This window comes from Podarcis filfolensis (assembly GCF_964270895.1).
Source record: "Podarcis filfolensis genome assembly, chromosome: 3".
NCBI classification, from domain to species: Eukaryota; Metazoa; Chordata; class Lepidosauria; order Squamata; family Lacertidae; genus Podarcis; species Podarcis filfolensis.
Genome location: NC_139606.1, coordinates 108,807,960 through 108,816,021, shown reverse-complemented (window position 1 = coordinate 108,816,021; position 8,062 = coordinate 108,807,960). Strand labels below are relative to the sequence as shown.

The 8,062-nt window shown below is 43.8% G+C and overlaps 1 long non-coding RNA gene across 1 annotated transcript in view; it reads right to left on the bottom strand.

The window, feature by feature from the left end:
• Positions 1–970: 970 nt before the first annotated feature.
• The window catches only part of LOC310758919, a 438,564-nt gene continuing 431,472 nt past the window's right edge, over positions 971–8,062 (bottom strand). Inside the window, exon 2 of the long non-coding RNA XR_014546094.1 lies at positions 971–1,129. This is a non-coding gene — a long non-coding RNA (uncharacterized lncRNA). The remainder of the gene's footprint in view (positions 1,130–8,062) is intronic.

Below are 8,062 nucleotides of genomic sequence, written 5' to 3'. Positions count from 1 at the left end.
AGTCTAAAGAATAATAAAAAAGATACATGTAAGAGAATAAACTTGGAGATGAAGTACTTTCAAGCGTACCTTTTTTTGATAGTGTTTTTATAGAGTGCTTGTACAACACATTGCACCAGATATATATCAACAATTACAAAATGAAGACCTAACAGCACTGAACTAATGCAATGAACTTCCTTAACCCAAACTACTTCATTCCAACCACTGTTCTCAATGGCTTGACTTGCTAAATGAGAGTCTATGAGCAGCTCACAGCTACTTTGCACCTCCCCACAGTGGTGAAGGAAGCCTCTCGCCCAGGGATGGGGCGAACTGTGGGGTGAACCGCCCAAAGGGACGGCACAGACAGCACCCAAAGGGACATCCCATCCACTGTCTGCCCGCTGCCTTGCCCCCAGCTGTAGGGCAGCTGAGGCCCCACAGGGCGCCCCGTCCCTATGGGTGCCGTGCGTCCCGTCCTATGGGCATCCCTATCGGCACAGCGGTGATCCACCTAGGGGGGGATTTTGTCACACACACACCCGGGATGACACCTGGGTCAGACCACCCCCTTTCTCCACCACTGCCACCCCAGAGTGGTTAAAGCACTCTCTTCAAGAACTTTGAGCTTTAGATTTATTCTGTAAATTTATTGATTTACATTCATTCAACAGAATCCAATAATTCAAATAGATTTATCGAACTGTAACCCAGATTTATTCATGGTTGCAGTTCAAGGATAGTGTGGAGAGAGCTGAACCATGACACACTAGGTAAAAGTAAGTGAGCTACTGTCAGGGAGTGTTGGGATACTGCCAGGGAGACAGAGTCCATCATGACCCCACGTCGTCTCCGTTCGTCCATCGACCTCCCGTAGAAACGCAGTATCATTCAATTAGCGACACGAGCTCCAGAAATAGCTTGCCACATTCCAGAGCTGATGCACGCTCTATCAGCAGAGTTCGCACAGCGAAAGATGCACGCAGGAGAGCATTATTTACAATTTTATTCAGCGTTGGTCAGAACAAAGAAAAACATGACTGCCTGCTTCAGTGTCTCAGACACAGACAGAGAACGAAAGCATAGACACAACAGAAACATCCTGTGAACAGGAAATACGCAGGCTGTGACACAAACATCCTGCTCCCTTTTAAGGTGGAACGGAAATATCCTAACAGGGAGTCCATCTGCTCAGGCAGTTTGGCTTAGTGTGATGTGTGAATCATGCCAAAGCCAACTAAGTATCTTTGTGGAATGATTATATTCCATCCACATTCAACTGTCAAGACATTATTTGAAGACACCCCCCAAAGTTGAAGTTGGAGGAACATACTGTATCAGGAGCAGATACCAGAACAAAGTGGAAGTGGAGGAGATGGCAGGGAGTGAAGAAAGAGCTGTGTGTGGAGAGGGGCCCTTCTTCCCATCCTTCGGACCCCCTGGGAAATTCAACAAAGCTTCTGTACCTGGAAATGGGTGTGGAGAGTGCAGTTGAATGGAGCACAGCTGTGGGCAACCTTGGGCCTGCCTATAAAAAACAAATCTAGAATGAGAGTCTAGGGCAGCGGTTCTCAACCTGTGGGTCCCCAGATGTTGTTGGACTACAACTCCCATCATCCCTGAGACACGGGCTTGCCAGCTAGGGATGATGGGAGTTGTAGTCCAACAACATCTGGGGACCCACAGGTTGAGAAAGGCTGGTCTAGGGAGATGTTTGCTGTCTCCTGGAACTCTTCTCATTGGTAAGACTTTTGTTGGTGAGCTGACAGTGTGTTTGGACCCTGGGTGAGAACCCAGAGACTAAGAGGGAGGGTGTGTCAGAAGAAAAATGAATTGATATTGATTATCAATTCTGGCAGTTCCCTCATTGCGAGAAGTGAGGTTACAGGGAACCAGGCAGTGTTTTTAACACTTGATTGGAAGCCGCCCAGAGTGGCTGGGGAAACTCAACCAGATCGACAGGGTATAAATAAATTATTATTATTATTATTATTATTATTATTATTATTATTAATCTATGTTAGTAACTTTATATTAACGGAACTTTTTAAAATGTAACTATCTATTTCTGTAAGACAGTGGAACCTTTATTCACAACCACAATCCATTCAGGAGGCCCGTCAGGAAGTCGAAACGGGTCACTGGGAGAGGCGCCATTGTGCACAGCGATTGCACGCTTCTGCGCATGTACGAACGGTGATTGCCGCTTCTGTGCATGTGCGAACGGCAGCAAACCCACCATTTACTTCCGGGTTTGCCACAAACGTTGGGCGAAATGGATGCGAGCAGAGGCGGACATGAAAAAAAGAAGAAGAGGAGGAGGAGGAGTTTGGATTTGATATCCCGCTTTATCACTACCTGAAGGAGTCTCAAAGCGGCTAACATTATTCTTTCCGACAAACACTCTGTGAGGTGAGTGAGGCTGAGAGACTTCAGAGAAGTGTGACTAGCCCAAGGTCACCCAGCAGCTGCATGTGGAGGAGCGGGGAAGTGAACCCGGTTCACCAGATTATGAGTCCACTGCTCTTAACCACTACACCACACTGACTGTACTTTGTTGTCTGTTGTTGTTTCAGTTTTCTGTACACCACTTAGAGATATTGTTAATATATTAAGTAGTGTAGAAATTAAATAATCCATTCATCAATCATTTTTATCCTGAAATCCACCATCTCTGTTTCATAAATTTCCAGAACAGGACTTCTGGCAGAAACATTTCTGATGGTAGCTCTAAATTGGTAGCTCTAAATTCCAAAAAAAAAAAAAGAAAGAAAGAAAGAAAGAAAGAAAGAAAGAAAGAAAGAAAGAAAGAAAGAAAGTCTAGAGACTAAAGCACCAAATTTCTCCATCATGTCCATTACATACTGATAAAGAATGAGACTGAAAAAGGCAATTTGACACGTGCCCCAAACAAACTATGCAATGCTATTATTTCTGTAGAAAAGATTGTTCCTTCTCTTTACTACACGGGGAGGAGATATAGCTCATCATAGCTATCAATGGATTGCCACTGGCCGGATCATAGGATTTAATAAGTGAGTGATTGTTTTTAGCGATGGAGAAAGTCCAAAGTAACAGAGTTTGACTTATCTAGCCACTCAGATAAAACAAGGATCAGTGAATAATCCACATTCTGTGTGGGGATTGCTCTGCTTATGGGTACACTGGGGGCCTCACACATAAATTTCATCAAAGAGATACCACGGAAATGAGAGCAGCTAGCTGTGGCCTGGGCAAGAACTGCCTAGTGCACCAAATTTGTCAAAGGGCCTTTGTTAAATATCATGCCATCTCAATATACAAGTGGCTTTTGAATTGTTGTCAACACGATTAACCCTGGCTATTTTCGGTTCATAAGTGAACTGAGTACCCCCCAGTGAGAGGACATCTCTTGTTAATATAAGGAGGGAAGTCTTTTGATTCAAAGCTTGAGTTGCCCATTCAGGAGCTGCCTTTCATGTCAGTTTTGGAAGACCAAATGCACAGCTGTAACATAGAAGATCCAGGGAAAGAATTTCCATGTGCTTGGAGAACATCGTCTAAGGGAGTCTTCATATCTAGGTGACGATCCTACAGGAACTAAGCAGTGATTTCAATGTTGTTAAACACGTGCTTAACTTTTCCGCTGAAATCCATAGGATTTAAAAGTGCTTTAATTTGGATTGATTGTGCCTCTAGTGTATGGACATCTTAATCGTGGCCATGGAAGTGATGCTGTTGGGGGAGCCAATGATGAGCCAAGCCCAAACCCCTGGGACAGACTGGAATCAGCTTAGAACACCACAAGGTTTTCCATTGTCCAACAGCTTTTACTGTCAGAAAGTTCTTCCTAATATTTAGTTGGAATCTACTTTCTTGTAGTTAGCACCCATGGGGTTGGGGCCTACTCTGGAGCAGCAGGAAACAAGCTTGCTCCATCTTGCATAAGACAGCCCTTCAGATATTAGCCTCCTTAGAAATACTTTGAATATAACCCAGATCTTTCACCACCACATGCATTATTGCTGCTGCTATTGTTGTTGTTGTTATAGGTAAAAAGAAAAAAGGTGGACGCAGGTGGCGCTGTGGTCTAAACCACTCAGCCTCTGGGGTTTGCCAATCATAAGGTCAGTGGTTCGAATCCCTGAGATGGGGTGAGCTCCCGTTGCTCTGTCCCAGCTTCTGCCAACCTAGCAGTTTGAAAGCACGCCAGTGCAAGTAGATAAATAGGTACCACTGTGGCGGGAAGGTAACCAACATTTCGGTGCACTCTGTCACGGTATTCTGTTGCGCCAGAAGCGGTTTAGTCATGCTAGCCACATATCTGTGGACAAAGGCTGGCTCCCTCGGCCTAAATGCGAGATGAGCGCCGCAACCCCATAGTTGCCTTTGACTGGATTTAACCATCCAGGGGCCCTTTATCTACCTTTTACCTATTGTTATAAATTAATTGCCAATCAGCAGAAGATTCCAAAGAAATGTGCATAAAACTCAAACAAAGTACAATAAAACAGAGCTAAAAACATATATGCAGTAAAACAAATAAAGTGAAAACGAGTCTATTAAAACATAAATTAATTGCAGTAAACATTGGTTCCTCGTGATTGAGAGTGGCCCATGGGCTCATAATTTTCTGAGCATTCCTTTCTCCTTACTTCACTCTCTTCCCCACCCCCATGTCTGATTGCTTCTATTTCAAATCCTTCAAACTAAATTAGACAATTGTTTTGATGGCAGCTGCTGCGCAAGGGGTGCTCTTGAATTTTACCTTGAGCCTACTAATTAAATTGTATATAATAGTGACAGCACATTGACATTGCAGAAGTAAATGATCCAATCTGTTTGCCGTTGAGGAACGTTTCGGAGTTGGCTTAATTTCATTAATCTTGACCAATGTGAGCAATATGAAATAGGTTGTTTGGGGGAGGGAAAAAGATTATGTCCTGGGGCATATTTTTGCAAGCGGTATTCTTATCGAGAATTCTGATGGTATTTGCATATCCGCATACTGTTACAAAATGACATAGATACCTAAATATTTGCACGGTGGCATAGTTTCAGTTACTAGGAGAGGTCAGGACAGGGAAGCAGAGGCTTTGATTTGTGTGTGGGGAATCTACTTATTTATTTAATATATATATATACCACTTAGTGTCAAAATAGGTTTCTATGCCCTTACAGGGACGCGGGTGGCTCTGTGGGTTAAACCACAGGGCCTACAACTTGCCGATCAGAAGGTCGGAGGTTCGAATCCCCATGACGGGGTGAGCTCCCGTTGCTCGGTCCCTGATCCTGCCAACCTAGCAGTTCAAAAGCACGTCAAAGTGCAAGTAGATAAATAGGTACCACTCCGGAGGGCAAGTAAATGGTGTTTCCGTGCACTGCTCTGGTTCGCCAGAAGTGGCTTAGTCATGCTGGCCACATGACCCGGAAGCTGTATGTTTACTCCCTCGGCCAATAAAGCGAGATGAGCGCCGCAACCCCAGAGTCGGTCACGACTGGACCTAATGGTCAGGGGTCCCTTTACCCTTTTCCTTTATGCCCTTACAAGGGGTCATGTGGCCAAACACGCTGAGAGCTATTGGATTGATGGCTAAGGGGTACTGGCCATTTCAATCTCGAAACTGATAACTTGGTGATTGCTTTTAAATGTACTTAGTCATTGTTGTTTTTCATTTGAAAGCATAACAGAATTATAAATTTTTATTTCAATGTTTTAATTTTACTTCAAACATTATTGTTCCAATATATGGATGCTTGTTGGTTTCAATGCATTTGAAGATGGTTCTCCCTTTCCTCATTTAATCCCCACAGCAAGGTTAGGCTGAGAGGGGGTGACTTGTGCAAGGTCACCCAGTGAGGTTTGTGGGCAAGAGGAGATTTGAACTCTGGTCTCCCAGGTCCTAGTCTGACATTCTCACACTACCACCCTGAGCAGTTTTGCAAGGAAGAGTAGGATACAGCACAAATTTAATTTTTTAAACCTGTTATTTTTCCTTCCTGTCTTAGAAGATGGCAAAGCCAGTTCTGCCTCGGTTTGTTAGAGAAAAGCTGGGAAGTAGGACTTCTATGAGGAGTGAATATGTAGCTCAGAGCTTGAGCTCTGGTTTTGCATGAAAATATAATCCTGGGTTTCATTCCTGGCATCTTCAGCTCTAAAGGTCAGATGGACTCAGGAGAATCACTGCCAGTCATAGGAGACCATGTTAGGCTAGAATCTTGCTGTTTGGTGGACAAATAATCTGACAGTAGAAAGAATCTTCCCGTGGCAAACACCATTTCTGTAAATCTTCAGTAATGTAATAGAATAGGATCCAAAGGTAAGACGGCCATATAGCGTGACTACAAATAAGAAGCAAAATGTTTCCTGCATGGGCACCAATGAAATGAATAGGATCAGTCAAGGAGCATAAAAGCAACCACTGTTGCACAATTGCTATTCATTTAAATGGAACTTGATACTGCTGAAGTTACTGCTGTAGAACTGTATTCAAAGGGAGTTCTGTGTCGGCGACTATGAGTAATGTCTAAGTCCCTTGAAAAGCACTGGCTGGAATCCAACGAACTATGCAAAGAGCTCCACATCCTCAATTGGTGTTGGGCTTGAAGAGCAGTTCTCCACGCCACACGATGCAGCCCTTTCTGAAAGGCAGAGGTGCTTTTAAAAGCAGCTTGTAATATGGCATATGTTGTTTGAAGAAAATTGTTGTTCGTTTAGTTGTTTAGTCATGTCCGACTCTTCATGACCTTATGGACCAGAGCATGCCAGGCACTCCTGTCTTCCACTGCCTCCCGCAGTTTGGTCAAACTCATGTTAGTAGCTTTGATAACCCTGTCCAACCATCTCGTCCTCTGTCATCCCCTTCTCCTTGTGCCCTCAATCTTTCCCAACATCAGGGTCTTTTCCAGGGAGTCTTCTCTTCTCATGAGGTGGCCAAAGTACTGGAGCCTCAGCTTCACGATCTGTTGGAAGGGAAACATGGGGTCATCTAGTCCAATCCCCTGCAATGCAGGAATCACAGTTTAATAACCCCTAACAGATGGCCATCCAATTTCTGCTTAAAAACGTCCAAGGAAAGAGAGTCCACCACCTTCAGAGGGAATTCGTTCCACGGTCAAACAGCTCTTAATATCAGAAAGTTCTCCCCAATGATCGGAATCTCCTTTCTTGTTGGTTGAACCCATTGGTTCGGAATGAACATGATTAATGTAGATCCATTGATTTCAATGGGTCTACACTGAGCAGGACTAGCATTGGTTACATCCAATGTGTTTGTGTCACTTGAACATCCACTGTCATCTATGATACAGGCCACAATTTTCAGATGCCCTAGGATAAGTACAAAATAGGCCACCCTAGTCAGCGATGGAACATGGGGATTCTGGAAGGAAGATTGTGAGCCTGCCTGTGGCTTCTGCAAGGACAGAGCTATAAAATAAAACTATGCATTACTCAGCGTAATTTGAATCTCACTTCTGAGAGTCCCAGGCCTCTGAACACAAAAGCACCTAGTCCATATGGATTTCTCTATCTTGTAATCTCATTATACTGCTTCTTGCAATTCACAGACTGCTAAGTATTGCATCTACAGAGCCAATACAACTGCCAAGACGTGCTTGCAGCTGGATTCTGTTTGATAGTTTCTGGTTTCCAGGTGAAGATGGTGAGGAGTAGGGCTGCTTGTCTTTGAGTTCCACAGTCTGTTCTAGTTTTATTTTGTGTTTTTTTTTAAAAAAATTTGAATAGTTTTAAAGTCAGTTGGCTCAGCAATATTAATTGCAACATACAGTTAAGGAGCATATCAGTTTTATCTGTTTTATTTTTGCATGGGCTGAAAAGCTATATATTTTAACTGGAGAACAGGCACTGGGAGAGCAGCTGTTTTGGCTCAGTGTTTAGCTGATAAGGAATGCTTAGCTGCCCTACCTTGCCTGAAGGATACTCTGCCGTTTTAACAGTTTTTAACAGGCATAGGCAAACTTGGCCCTCCAGATGTTTTGGGACTACAACTCCCATCATCACTAGCTAACAGGACCAGTGGTCAGGGATGATGGGAGTTGTAGTCCCAAAACATCTGGAGGGCCAAGTTTGTCTATGTCT